The sequence below is a fragment of the Hippocampus comes genome, unplaced genomic scaffold, assembly GCF_001891065.2.
Source record: "Hippocampus comes isolate QL1 unplaced genomic scaffold, H_comes_QL1_v1.1 scaffold7, whole genome shotgun sequence".
Taxonomy (NCBI): Eukaryota; Metazoa; Chordata; class Actinopteri; order Syngnathiformes; family Syngnathidae; genus Hippocampus; species Hippocampus comes.
The window spans coordinates 5,529,064-5,544,063 of NW_017842060.1; the positions used below are offsets into that span (position 1 = coordinate 5,529,064).

General features: G+C 44.6%; 1 long non-coding RNA gene across 3 annotated transcripts in view; it reads right to left on the minus strand.

Annotated features, from left to right (window-relative positions):
• LOC109511046 (uncharacterized) overlaps positions 1-15,000 on the minus strand; it is an 82,652-nt gene that overhangs the window by 9,409 nt on the left and 58,243 nt on the right. For all 3 annotated transcript variants that reach the window (XR_002167227.1, XR_002167228.1, XR_002167229.1), the window contains one exon: positions 1,331-1,448. This is a non-coding gene — a long non-coding RNA (uncharacterized LOC109511046). The remainder of the gene's footprint in view (positions 1-1,330; positions 1,449-15,000) is intronic.

Below are 15,000 nucleotides of genomic sequence, written 5' to 3' on the forward strand. Positions count from 1 at the left end.
GTTGAAAATATTTCAATTATTGTGTGGATTCTAGGAAGTGTGTGTGTGTGTGTATGTGTGTGTGCGCGCATGTGTGCTTGCAAATGATATCAGCCGCTATTGATGTGAGTGGAGGAGGGAGTGAGGCTGTGAGGAAAAGACAAGATGTGCGATGAGTCAGTGAAGTGAGGCTGATGGAGACATCAGGAAGCAACAAGAGCACATGGTCAGCCGGGACGGGATCGTCAAACAGCTGGCACGCTCTCCGCGTTTGTGTGCATGCGAGCGAGCGTGTTGTGCGTCTTTTCGGACAATGTTCACACACACACACACACACACACACACACACACACACACACACACACACACACACACACACACACGTATTTTAAAATCGGATTTCCTATGTGTGAGCGAAAAGAACTACAAATGACTCAAGAGCACATTTAAATGGTCTTAAGCGCCAAGAGGAGGTGTAACTTTATTGATATGCTCACACTTGTTCGTTTCCAAGTCAATCATTCATCCATCCATTTTCCAATCGCTTATCCTTACAAGGGTCGGGGGCGGGGGGATATCCCAGCTGCCTTCGGGCAGTGGGCGGGGGACACCCTGAACCGGTCGCCAGCCAATCACAGGGCATACACAGACGAACAACCATCTACGCTTGCACTCACACCGAGGGACAATTTAGAGCGTTCAATCAGCTTGTCATGCGTGTTTTTGGAATGTGGGAGGAAACCAGAGTACCCAGAGAAAACCCACACAGGCCCAAGGAGAACATGCTGCAAACTCCACACAGACAGGCGGGAGCTGGAATTGAACCCGGTACCTCTGCACTGTGAGGTTGAACACTTGGGCCTACTATGCTACTGTATGGTAATGTCGGTCATTATAACGGTACGTGGTGAGCTAAGTATTTTTTTGATGTGGTACCCAGTGTAAACTGAGAGCCACTGATTGAGCTACTGAATAATGAATGAATGAATCTGGACGAGCATACGTGTTTAATAATGTGTATTAATGTATACTACTTTTGCTAATAGAAATGCGGAGGCATGTGGATAGCGCGCAGTGAAAAAAAAAGGGCCATCAGTCATCGTTGTGCGCCTGTTGTGTTTTACCCAATGTACAAACGCGTCCGTACACATGCTTTATTTGATTTAGGTGACTCTGTATCCATTCGTGGAAGTAAACAGCTGCTGGGGGGCACTTTTGAGCTTTGCCTGTGCATGTGGCTTTCAACGCCCACTTTGTCATGTCGTAACACCGGATACAATTATTATCCTTTGTTAGTGCCACAGTGGGAGAATTTGCATTACCATAATAATATAGGAACATGGTAACTTACACGGTGATGTACTCTTGTGTTAACCTCCAAGACTGTGCTTGCAATGGCACCATGCCGTCCATATTGAGGCACTTGGGTGTGAAGAGGTCAAGAGGTGACGTGAAACTGCCATCAGGAACTGGAAAAAAAATAAAATACAAATCAGCAGATAGATGTAGAAGGAAGAGGAAAATATGTCACAATTAGGGTAAATTTACACTTCTTAACCCTTTGAGGGACAGCGGTTACTACAGTGGACAGCTTATCATGTTATCAGGTGACAGGGAGAATAAAAGGGTTAATATCACAATGAAGTGCCGTTGGTGTCCCCATCACAATTACAAAGTGTGAAATCATAGCAGGAAAATGAGACTCTGAGGTGTTATTATTGGTCAAACATTTGCACACACATAGAAAAAAAATATCTTTTTTCCCCCAATGGATGTAAAGTTATTTTGGCATTTGTCCACCAACTGCACTGCTGACTCTAATGCGTGTAATAAGTGGTTAAATGGTGCCGAATCAACATTTTTAGAAGTTATTTTGGCATTTGTCCACCAAGTCACTGCACTGCTGACTCTAATGCGTGTAATAAGTGGTTAAATGGTGCCGAATCAACATTTTTATGGTTTTACTGTCAAAAAAAAGGTATATATGAAAACAAGCAATTTTCATAATCATCTTGAACACTTTGCATGTGTCCCTGAAAATGTAGTCCACCCTGCCGTTATGGGCTTATGCGACTTTAAGGAACCCTCTGATATTCCCGGAGACATCGCAAAAAGAATGATGTCTTTTGTTTTTCATTGGAGGATGAAAGAGTGGCTAATTACAGAATAAATATTTACACTTTGTGTTTTGGTAATTTTGTTCATGCTGTGTGTGTAGTTGGATGTTGTCAAGATTCACATGTCCACCCTGTCACAATCAAGTATCAATACCAGTAAAAATCTTCCAGAAAAATCAAAATGTATTTTTTTTTTAAAGAGTACACAGTCAACTTGCTAACTGAATAACATTGCTAAGCGAAGGTCCACTACATGCTAGTGGAACGCTAAGATTAGCACAAGATGTCAGGGCAGACATGCTGCCATTGTCCATCCTGTCAGCTAGCTTACGCAGCGCTTCAGCTAGCGCTTAAGATTGTTGACTTGCAGTCAATTCATGGAAAAGGGTGTTAGCTTGACCAAGGTGTATTTCTGAGAGCCGAACAGCTGCTGAATAAAATCAATATAATGTCCATGGGAAAAGGTTTGCACTTTATGCGGCCGTGTCGAATCAGCTTCATTGTTGTCAGAAACGATCGGAGGTGTTTGAGTGATGTCGCACTTGTTTTGTTTTGACAGTTTGAAGCCGCTTTTCACTCTGAAAAGCCTGTTGGCACAAAACTGAAGAGCTGGCCTCTAAAATTCAGTTGCGATTGTTGTCGAGAATGTCAATTGCTTCTCGGCGTCTTTCACATTGGTCACAGCCGCCACTAGAACGTTGGATGACGCCGCAACGAGAAGCCACCCGATGGCCAGAAAGTACACCTTTGCGGCTATTATGGGAATTTTTTCTCGAGACGATTTGTTTTGTGTTAGCACAACTTAGTCATTATAAGGTTTGCATTCATTGCAGGTGTTTGTTTGTCTCGAGGGTGGATGCCAAACTTGAAGTTGGACATTGTAAAACGTTTTTAACCATAAAATGATGCTTACTTACTATTGAATAATTGAAATACTTTCTTTTCTTTATCCCTTTATAGGTCAATAATTGAAATACTTGTAAGTCATTAAATGAAGCTCATTTTCATAATTTGAAATGCTAATTCCAACATATTTAGAAAAATAAAGTTGTAGTTGTTTGAGAAGTCAGTAGAAGAAAATGTGTTATTGTATTTATTTATTTATTTATTTTTAAAGAACACGAATCTGGAAGCACAGAGGCCAAAAATTGTCCAACTGGATCGGATGGAAATGTCATTTGGGCAAAATGACAGGAACGAAATTCAAATTCTATTTTTATTTTTGACATGCAGCAAAAGTTGAATTCTTATTTCCTCGGAGGTGTGATAAGGTGAGCATGCCATAGTTGTAATGTTAACCGCACTTTTAAATGAGCAAAGACTGCAACAAAAATGTGTGACACATAGGGAGATTTTAGAAAGGGGTAAAAAAAAAACCAAAAAAAAAAACTGAAGCGACAATTCCAAAAGGTGAGTTAAGACACTAAACTGTTGATGCGAAGACGAAAAACCAGCCCCCAAAATCACAACTTTTCCAATTTCCCATTCACGTTATAAAGACCAAGCCGCTAAAGTTATTTGAGTGTGTGTGCGTGTGCATACGTGTGTGTCTGCGTGTGTGTGCGTGTGTGTCAGTTGGAAGGGCAGCTAGGCGTAAAATTGAGTGCGGATTCATTAGGTTGTGCGAGCTGAGCTGCAGTCGCTTTAAGTGATACATTTCCTCTGCGAGTGGAGGTGTGTGGGTGGATGGGTGCTGTGGGTGGGGGGCTGACTTGGGGGGGGGTGGCATGCCTGTCTGTCGGCCTCATACGAGCGCGCGCACGGTAGCGCACACACGCGCACACACAATTTAGAGCCCTTATTCTATATCCTCCCTCCTTGGTCTAAACGTAGAGTGACACTGTAAATCTGATCCAATTTCCTCCTCTAATCATCATTAAAAAGCGCAAATGACTCCACTCGCCATTAAACACTCCCACGTGCGTGCCGCCATTAGCGGCGCTTCCACAGAGCCGCCCGGCCGCGGCCTTCTGTTTTGTGTCTTCCGACCTCCACCGTTTTGTTTTTTGTCCGCGCCCCACCCCCCTCCACACTCGGTTGACGACAAGACACACAGCAGAATGTGCTAAAAACATGTCACACCGAGGGATCCAACAATAACAACAACAACAAAAAAAACTAGCGTGTTTTGTTTCTACAATAAAACACATTTGCAGGCTGTCAAGTGTATGCCAAAGCAACAGGTGGTGCTGTAACACCTAAGCTCTTGGGTCATTTGAGACCATCAGAAGAAAGACATTTCTGGAAAAGGTATACAATCACAACAATGGTTAATTGAAAAACATCGGAATGAAGTTTGTGAGGCAATTTTGAAAATGACGGGGATGAAAATAACAGTAGCCGGTGTGACAAAAGCCTCTCTGGAAGAAGTGGTACTGGCCACATATAATCATGATATAATATGTTAGGTTGGAGTCATTACTTCATATTTAGCCTCTTAATACTGTACATTGCGAATATATACTTAGAACTGACATTCCAATTAATCCGATTTTTTAAAAAGGCAGTGGTGGTCGAACATTTTAGTGCCACTATTGTCATGTAATGGAAAATTAAAGGAACAAATATAAACCAATGATTCAAAATATCACTCGCCATTAGATACGTTTGAATGAGACTGGCCGTTTGCCGTATTCTGCGAAATGTTACGACAGTGACGCCAAAGTGCCATAAAGTGTCTCGGCGTTGTTGCGTAATGTCCTAAAACGATGATTAATTCTATGCAGTGTTGTTGCAGTTTTAGTTATGCGTGTTAGTCTGTACCACATTTTAGTCATCTCTGTGTGCGATGGTTTTGGTCCAGTTTTAGTCAACCAAAAGGTTTTACACTTTGAAACATTATTTTGTCATCAGTTGTAATAATTTATATTTGATAAAAAAATATATATAATACATTTCCTAATTTTGACATACTTAAAAAAAACAAAACAGAATGACCTGAACTGTCAAAATAAGTGAAACAAAAATATGCTTAATAACCATGTCATGTACCCACCTCTTTCTCTGAAGTAATAGCCAAAAATATAAAGTATCTGTACTACTGGATTTTATTTATTTTTTTAATGTGTGTGAGAACAGCAACAGATCTAAAATGATACATTTGCCTCCACGGCCCAGACTCACTCAACACACACACAAGCTAAAGAATTGATGTTAGCACAACGAAGCTAACCTCAACGTGATGTTAGCTAGCAGTACATTTGGAACAACTATGTGGAAAACTTTAAGCTTGTTAACCCAACTAATTTTTTTTGTCCCATAAAATGGTACAGTCCATTTTTCAGTCACTTGAATTTTTTTATTTTTGTGTGTGTGTGTGTGTGTGTGTGTGTGTGTGTGTGTGTGTGTGTGTGTGTGTGTGTGAGACTATTAGCTCACAGTATGATACAGCGCACTATTACAGTGCTAAAAATGACAACCGCAACAATAAGCATATCGTTTCGTTCATACCGCTGACAAATGTCCATCAAAAGTGTGCATTGTTGTTTTTGTGAAAGCCCACTTTTCATACAGCTCTTGTAATTGAAATGTTGACAATATTAGAAGACAGGCTGGCATGATATTAATCCAAAATACAAACTAGAGGCCGCCCGATTTGAGACAATGGGAAGTGAAAGACTTACAAATCCTCACTTTTCCCTGCCTCGCTTTTTGGCGGGCACACACAAGAGGATGATGGGATTTCATCAATGACTTTTGTTCGTTGCCACAGTCTCATTTCTTGCCTGCGGCCTGCAATATTCTCACCCACAAAATGAATTTCAGTCTGACATTTTGGCCCCAAATGCAACCTCTGGATTTTATTGTGGCACCTAGACTGAAACACCAAACATCGCAATGGTTGAACTGGTAATTTCCCAATGTCAGTGCAGAATATTTAATACTCTCAACATGTTGAATTGTGGTTGTGAAATTTCCAGCGTACTAAATGTACTTATAATTCAAATTTTGCCAGTATTTAAGAAGATTAAAAAACATTGGTAGCCTGATAGGAGAACGGAACAAACATTTTTTCGTCCTTCGTCCAGCTGCTTCGATTCAACCTTCGATCTGGATGACCGACAACCTCTCCACCCCCTCCCCCAATGAGCATGTTGGTATTTTTTATGGTTACTGTGACAATAAATTAGAAATGACTCTGGCAATTATGCTTTTAGGCTAACAACATACAAATTGCTGAACAAATAGTTCCCTTTGAGCTTTAATGCATATTAACCTTCAAAGGCGTTCTCAGCTTGATGCATATCAGCGACAACGGCCGGCAGATGGAGAATTGACTCCAGCCATATTGTGCGAAGGTGTTAAAGACGCACCTTCACTCACTTAGTGGTGAATTAACTCCGTAAGGCAAAGTCATAAAGAAGCCTTTTAGTCCTAATGGAGAGAACCCCGCCGAGCGCGGTGCAGCTGTGCTGTCATTAGCCGGCGTTTGTTTTCACACTTTGTTTGTTTATTGCTTTGTTTTTGCACCTGCGACATGGCCGGAGAGGGTCGTGAGAAAGGACCCGGGTTTCAGGAGAGGATCGGCTCCCTGTTAGTAAACGGGAGACTCCCAGAGGAGCGCTAACTCCAGGATCGCAGGATTGATGGGAGTTGCCGAGGCTGTTTGCAATTAACGGTATGTTTGACAACCTCTTTGAACCAAGCTACTGAATTAACTTGACTAAGGGGCTGATTGACGAAAATCCTTAACAAGCGACACAAAATTGCATGTTCACTAAATGAACTTTATGTGGGTGTGTTGAGCATGAGTTAAGACGACAGTTTTTTAATAAGATCCCAAATATGCATGTAATAAAATATGCATGTAATAAAATTCCGAATAGTTTCTCAGAAAAGCTGCTTTGATTGGCTGTTATCAAGTTTGCTGTGTTCACACCCACAACGGCGCAAAGCCGCACCGGCTTGCACATCCATCCATCCATCCATCCATTTTCCGATCCACTTTATCCTCAGAAGGTCTGCAAAAATCCCAAAACTTAGTCTAACCCACCCATGCGCCGATTTCGACCATACCTTGCGCCAGACTTGCCCTGGCCACAAAGTGGCACATGTTAGCTTTCCATAAAGTTTATGAGTGCGAAACACACAATATTAGTTTTGCTCCAAATTTATATTCTTGTCCGTTCTTAAGTCCCTGTGATCTTGTGACACATCATTAGTCCCGGTACTGCTCCAGTTCCAAAAACGCACGGAATACCCGGATGTTATTGTCGTCTGTTAGCTTAAAACAAGAATGCATGGGTTGTATACATGTGAAGGCTTGGCTACTATCATGGAAATACATCACAGTTGTTGTTTTTTATTTTATCAGGGGTGCCCAAATCCGGGTCTCGTGAGCCACTATCCATGTGTGGATATGGGTCGTTAATTATTTGTTTTTTGCTCGACTAAATCTACTACTATCTGGTCGAAAGGTGGGCAAACTCTCCGTTGGATTGTCAAAGAAATAAACGTCACATGATGTGCACGTTGGCTCTGCTAATTAAAATAGCCACTAATGGAGCAGACCTTAACGTCCTTACAGGTGGGTTTTCTTCCATCTTCACAGTCTGTGTTGCACCACACGGAGAAGATAAAGTTCTAATCTTCCACACAACGTTGGGGATGGAGTCGCGCGGTTGTGTGCATGGGTGTGTTTTAACGGTGCAATGATAACAGGTCTTCCGAAAAGATAAACTCTGGCACATCCCCACGGAATGTCTTCATGTGCTGCATGAAACATTGAGGAATCGCTACTGTGTGTGTGTGTGTGTGTGTGTGTGTGTGTGTGTGTGTGTGTGTGTGTGTGTGTGTGTTTTAAACAATAGAGTTTCCACATCAGATGATGCAACTTGTCCCCCCCCACCCCCCAAACTGTGCTCCCCCTCCGTCTTTGTCCTCCCCTAATCACTCCCCTTGGAATCCTCCGCCTGATATAATTGAGTAGCAACTCCAAAACACACATGCACACGTGCACTGTGCGCCTCCTCCTCCTCGTCTTGTGCCAACGACGCCCCTCCTGGCGGGGGACACAGAATGAGATATGACATTTCATTTGGGTTTCTTTGCCACTCTGCGCCCTTGCTTGGAGGAAATAAATAAATATTTCATTAGAAGGCTGGTGGGGAAATAAAGCGCGCAGGACAATGCATGAATTCTGAGATAAACCGGAGATGCTTGGGCCACACCCAGAACGTTTTGGGGCTCTATTTTGGTGTCCAGTGCAAGTCTGGCACGAAGTGTGGTGTAAATCGGCGCAGGGGCGGGCTTGACTACATTTCGGTATTTTCACACACCCGTGCAAGCTGGTGCAAGCAAACCAGCTGTTGCGGTTTCGGACCAGTCGGGAACAGGAACGGATCTCACAAAGGCAGACCAGGATAAGATCCATCTATCCATTTTCTGATCTGCTTTATGCTCACAAGGGTCGCGGAAGGTGCTCGAGCCTACCCCAGCTGTCTTCGGGCAGTAGGCGGGGGACACCCTGAACCGGTTGGCAGCCAATCGCAGGGCACACAGAGACGAACAACCGTCCGCACTCACACTCACACCTAGGGACAATTTAGAGCCTGCTATGCATGTATTTTTGGAATGTGGGAAGAAACCGGAGCACCCGGAGAAAACCCACGCAGGCACGGGGAGAACATGCAAACTCCACACAGGAAGGCCGGAGCAGGAATTGAACCCGATACCTCTGCACTGTGAGGTCGGCGCGATAACCACTGGACCACCGGGCCACCCCAGGATAAGATCGAGTACAAAAAATGGTTTGTTTACAAAATCAAGACCAACAAAGTTCAACAGAAAATGCTGGGAACAAAGAACCAGGATAATAGCGACACTAACCAAAAGCGCTAGTAAAAGGCAAGGGAAAAAAAAATACGCATGACACCAGCGTCTTGTTGCGCCATGTCAAGGACAATCAAGCGCGGCTCTTGTGCGTGGGAAGGGAATGAGAGGAGCCGTTTCAATTAGAGGCGAAACAAGTCAGGTCTGTTCATTCCCACAACAGCGCAAAACACCCTTTTCAAAATGCATCACGTTTTGCGTGGGTTCGGCAAATTATCCAAACTTAGTCCATCCCGCCCCTGCGCAGATTAACAACGCACCTCGCACCAGACTTGCACTCGGCATGAAAATAGAGCCCTGAAAGACAATTTAGACTCTTCAATCATCTTATGGAAGATGTTTTGGGAGGAGGAAACCGAAGAAAAACCACACAAGCACAGGGAGGGCATGCATACCCCACATAGGAAGGTCACAGGAAATATTCAAAACCCAAAACTCAAAGTGAAAGCAAGACCTGCTAACCACCAGTCAGTCCAACATGTTGCTTGACCTTACGCATGATGACGACACATCTCCCGAAACTCTTTGAGGTTCCGTTCTATTTGGGACAATGAAGGAGCAACGCGGTCCAGCCGTAGACCAGACAGATAAGCCAATCAAGTGTGTCCCTCCACAGCACCTATCATCCCGCCTCTCTCGTTAGAGCTCTTTATCAAGCTGCCCTCTGCCGCCTCGCTGCCATCTCTCTCCGGGCTCACCCGGAGACTAGCGGCTTTATTGTCTTAATTAAAACAGAGCCTGTTTAATTATTTTAATCCTCACGACCGTACAGCAGGGACAGTTGAGAGAGAGAGAGAGAGAGAGAGAGAGAGAGCGAGAGAGAGAGAGAGAGGGGGGGGCGGGAAAAGAGCAGGGAGGTGAGGGAGAGGAGGAGGAAGAGGAGTAGCCCTGACATTTCAAATTAAGCTCTTCAAGTTCAAAAGCAGGAGTTCTTATCACTTTTCCTTCTTTTTCATTTTCCAATTTGTGGCCTCCTCTTTCGCTCCGCTCCTCCCCTCCTCGTCTTCTCCCGTCCGCAGCACCTTTGAGAGATTAGCAGTTTGAAGAACGGCCCCTGCTGAGAGCTTCGTTCAAGTGCAGACATCAAAAGAATCAGTGATTGCTACAATAGCGCGCGGCGTCACGTGCGCATCGAGGAAAAGTATCTTAACACCCCCCTCCGTCTTCACCGTCACCTCCCATGACTATTGCAAACAGCCCGACGAGCGACATCGCGGAATGTGGTCGCATTCCGACACGCAGTGATGGGATTCTACCCGGAACATCGCTCATTGTCGCGCTCCTAAATTTAGAACACGCGGGCAACATTCTGTCAAGTCACGGAACATCTCTTAAAATAATTTGGGTTGAAAATTGGAATCAGTCTATTTGCATGTAGCCCAGACATCCGTTCATCCATCTTTTTTATTTATAGCGCTTGTCCTCAGTGAGGTCAATCTTTTCTCAATCAATGTTGACTTTCTTTCACTTTGCGCCTTTAAATGAAACTTATGAAACACAGATGCAATTTTACAGATGACTCTACGTGTGCTGTTATCGTCTATTTACATTTTCCCCGCCCAGTATTGTGCCAAATAATGTGTCAAAGCCATATATTGCATATTCATCAACACTAACGTACTACCTGGAGAAAAGCTATTTTGCAACACCTATCCATCCATCCATCCATTTTCTGATCCCCTTAATCCTCACAAGGGTCACTGGAGCCTATCCCAGCCATTTTCGGGCAGTAGGCGGGGGACACCCTGAACTGGTTGTTAGCCAATCGCAGGGCACACAGAGACGAATAACCATCCACGCTCACACCCACACCACAATTATGCACAACCGCCCGTCCTCACATCACATTGTCTTGTTCGCGTACCTTCCACTCGCCGACCCCCCCCCCCCCCCCCCCCCCCCCCCCCTCCCCCTGCCCCTTCCACTCCCTCACCCATGTTATCGCCCCACCTCTCGATCCATTTCATCCGGGAGCCTAAACTCTCCAGATTTCCCCCGTTTGCCTCCTGATTAAGGAGCGAGTGGAGCGCTGCCGCCACCGCCGCCGCCTCCGTCTCCATTCCTCATTCATGTGCTGCCGCGGTAACTGGCCTATTATCTGACAGTTCCACTCCACTGACCTGTCCAATAACAGCTTCCACATCCCTGTAAATGCCCTGGAGAGAGAATCGCGCGGGGGGGCAGGGGGCACATTGAAAATAAAAGGGGGTGAAAAAAGGGAAGTGTGTGACTGGATGCACATTGATGGATAAACCCTGGAGATTGGCCTCGTGTTATAAACATTGACGCCGGGCTAGCAGATCAACTCCGAAATCGGGGACTGATGTGAGCCCCTAACCCCTCACCTCCCCCTGCCCCCCCCCGCACCCCACAACGGCAAGGCAGCCAAATCTATTAAACACCAACGACCTGTTTGTGTAGTGCTAGAAAGGAGAAATAAGGCACCCACTTTGACATAAGGATATCCTCATGAAGGGTTTTAAAACAGGTGACGGGAAAGTTTATTAATACTTTTTAAAGACTTGACGGTGAAATGCGAATGAGATCCACTGCCTGCCAAATAGTACGCCCACTTTTTAGCTCAACTGGTACCATTTTATAATAAATGGTTTATTGATTAATCAACACTTTATAAATCCTTACGGGTTGTTTTGTGATGTCTTTTCTTGCCAAATAGTGAGCCGGCTTTTGTTTGATGTTCGTTATAAAAGCTGGGTAAAACAGTTTATTGTTGACAAAAGTTTTACCTTGACTGGTCGTCGGCCACTGCTCTCACATTGATGTGCGGGGGACGCATGCCGCCTGAAGAAACTCCAAACATCGGAACTGAATTTAGCTTCTACCTTGAATAGAAAATTGAAGGGATATGTTATAATGACTGCCACTGTGCAACGATAGTATTTATTTATGGTTTACTTATTTATTGTCATTTGAATGAATAAATCTATCATTCAATGATATGTACAGTCAGGTAGTGCAGAAAGGCACTTTAACAGAAGCGTGGGGGGCAAATACGCGTGCAAACTGTTTGTTTTTAAGTTCCAAACTAAAAATAATTAAAAAATATATATTTTTTTAAAGCTTCCATTAGATGGTCACTGAAACCGATCCAAGTCATCAGATAATAAGTCAACTCAAACTGGAATTTATGAAAACTCAACATCACTCATCACAAGGACAATGAGCGACTTACCAGTGTGCGCGGCCGTGCGTGTAGAAGAAATAAAAAGGAGGGCAGCGAGCGCAAGGTCTGGGATGTTTTTGGGACGCTCCGAGATGAAAAAGGTGAGAAGGGCCACAGGAACTGTTTCCCATGATCCTGCTTGACCTGACCTGGGCTGGTTGTGTGTAGTCGTTTGCTCGGGGCTTAAGGCCGTAAACAGCAGGCAGAGGTTTGACAGCGCTCGCTCACACACACATTAAAACGGGCCGCAGACACTTGACCGAACACATGGGATGTTCTCGACACCCATGAATCATACGCTGACTCTGAAGTCCAACCGGGGTGCGCGCCCGGGCGTTTTGATATGCGGGCGACAGCTCCGTCCGTGACGAACCTTGGAACAATCAAGTTTGATCGACACGAGGATGAAAGTAAAGTGCAGAGATTCGGTTTGGACGGCTTTCAACTTTAGAGCGGAGTGCTTTGGGGCGGCAAGGTGGGGAAGTGATGAACATATTTGCACCACCATCAAGAGGATCCAGGTTTGAATCTCAGCTCAGCATTCTAGAGAGGGCGAGGCATTTCCAAGAGCCAAATCAATGCTTTTCCGTGTTGAAACAAGCCGGCCTGCAACGCAGCTGGCTGAACTATTGCCCTTGAAAAGTCCGCCTTGAAAATGAATTTAGGACAATGTCCGACGTTCATCCTCCTCTGTCTGATCAACCAATCAGAGAATGGAAGAATGCCGACATCACTCTAAGCCTTTGCGAAGGCCGTTATTTTCTGTATTTGAAATGTGATTGGATAAAAAAAGCAACAACAATTAAAAAAATAAATACAATTTTCAAATAAATGCATGTGTCATGGGCCTGCATTCCTAATTCTGAAGGCCTCGGGCAGATTACATTGACATGGCAACACAGTGAAAGTGAAATCTGATTCTAGAGAAAAAAAAAACATTCTAACATGCTGGCGAGTAAAGACACACGCAAAGAAATGACAATAATAGACCGTTAGAAATAAATCAAGACAATTTCACCCGAGTTGCAAATGTAGGTCAGTGCTTTTGATAGCGTTTAGGCCCGCAAAGGCCTTGCTGGCCTCAAGCGCCCACACTAATGGTGCTAAATTCACAGAAGACGAAATTATCCAAAGGTGGGATTGGTTGTTCATTTATAAGTATCCAACATTGACCGGAGAACAATCTGAGGTGAACCCCGCTTCACACTCACATTTACACCGATGGACAATTTCAAAGCTTCAACCTAACAGGCACGTTTGGAGGATGCTTCGGAGGCCGCTGGTCGGAATATCCTTCTTATTTAGCGGGAGATGACGAGACAAAAAGTCTCCACTTTAAAGTCTTTCGAGAAGGGTGGAATTTTCTTCCATTTGCCCCGGTCGCGACCGGGCCGCCGCGATACCTTTGTTCTAATTGGGTTATCATGTAATCCTGTGCTCCTCAAAGTGACCTTTTCCCTGTCTTTTACGCTTGACATGTTTACTTCGCTTTCCCCTCACCATGTCTTAATACCAGGCGCATTTGCCATCAATCCCCCACACTTTCCAATCATTGATCCATTCAAACGTCTCGCCCGTCCCCAACTTTACCCTATAAAACGTCCCAGCTTCTCTCTCACCACCCCACCCACCCCCCTTTTCTCCCTTTCGCTCTCTTTAGGGGGAGTCATTGAGTGTGTAATCACTTGGTTACGCTGTGTCAGTCTGCGTCTGAACCCGCCATCTGTCCTCTGGGTTTCCGTCTGGGACTATACACGCACACGCACACACACACATACATACACACACAGACACACACACACACATGCACGCACTACACAGAGAGAGCACAAACATCCAGACGTGCACAGTCGAGCCAAGCTCATTCACACCACGACATGATGACAGCTGTATCAGCAGCCTATTGACATGAGCTGTCGGAGGGGCAGTGACTAACATGACACATCATGACATGTACCCGTCTTCTGAATGCACAGACACACACGCACATGCACACGCAGGCGTGCAAAGACCCCTGCGCGCACATGTGCCTACTGCAGCTCATGCAAGCACATTATGAGCAATGACAACTATCACACGCAAGTTTTTGAAGGCTGAGTTCAAACCATTTTTTTTCGATTCTGATCATTTGGTATTTCTTAATAATGTTGGTATAGAATTAGATTCACCAGCTATTTGCCAATTGTAAAGTTGCTCACGGACTCGACTACTATTTATATACTTTTATTTTGGAGTATTTCGAGAATTTTAGCGATGCATTTGGAACACATTGCGTTGTTTTTAGAGTATGTTATAGCGAGTATAATGTCACCCTCAAAATAATCAGATTTTGACTTTTTTGTTTGTTTGTTTGTTTTTTGCCTCAAACAACTCCTCATTATGCTGGCCACCTCTGCTAAAATCAGCTACATCCTTCGTTAAAAAAAAAACCAGTCAATTCTAACTCTTACTATTCAATATAATGTAATCAGTATCTGGGTCATGTTCGGATCCAGGCAGGGGCAAGAGGGGGGCCTGGCCCCCTCAAATAAATGTGTGTATGTATAACACTGTACACAGTGCAGAGGTGCCGGGTTTGATTCCAGCTCTGGCCTTCCTGTGTGGAGTTTGCATGTTCTCCCCGTGCCTGCGTGGGTTTCATCCGGGTACTCAAGTTTCCTCCCACATTCCAAAAACATGAATGGCAGGCTGATTGAACATTCTACATTGTCTAGGTGTGAGTGTGAGCGCGAATGGTCGTTCGTCTCTGTCTGCCCTGCGATTGGCTGGCAACCGGTTCAGGATGTCCCTCGCCGACTGCCCGAAGACAGCTGGGATAGGCTCCAGCACCCCCCACGACCCTTGCGAGGATAAAGTGGATCAGAAAATGGATGGATGGATGGATCTTAT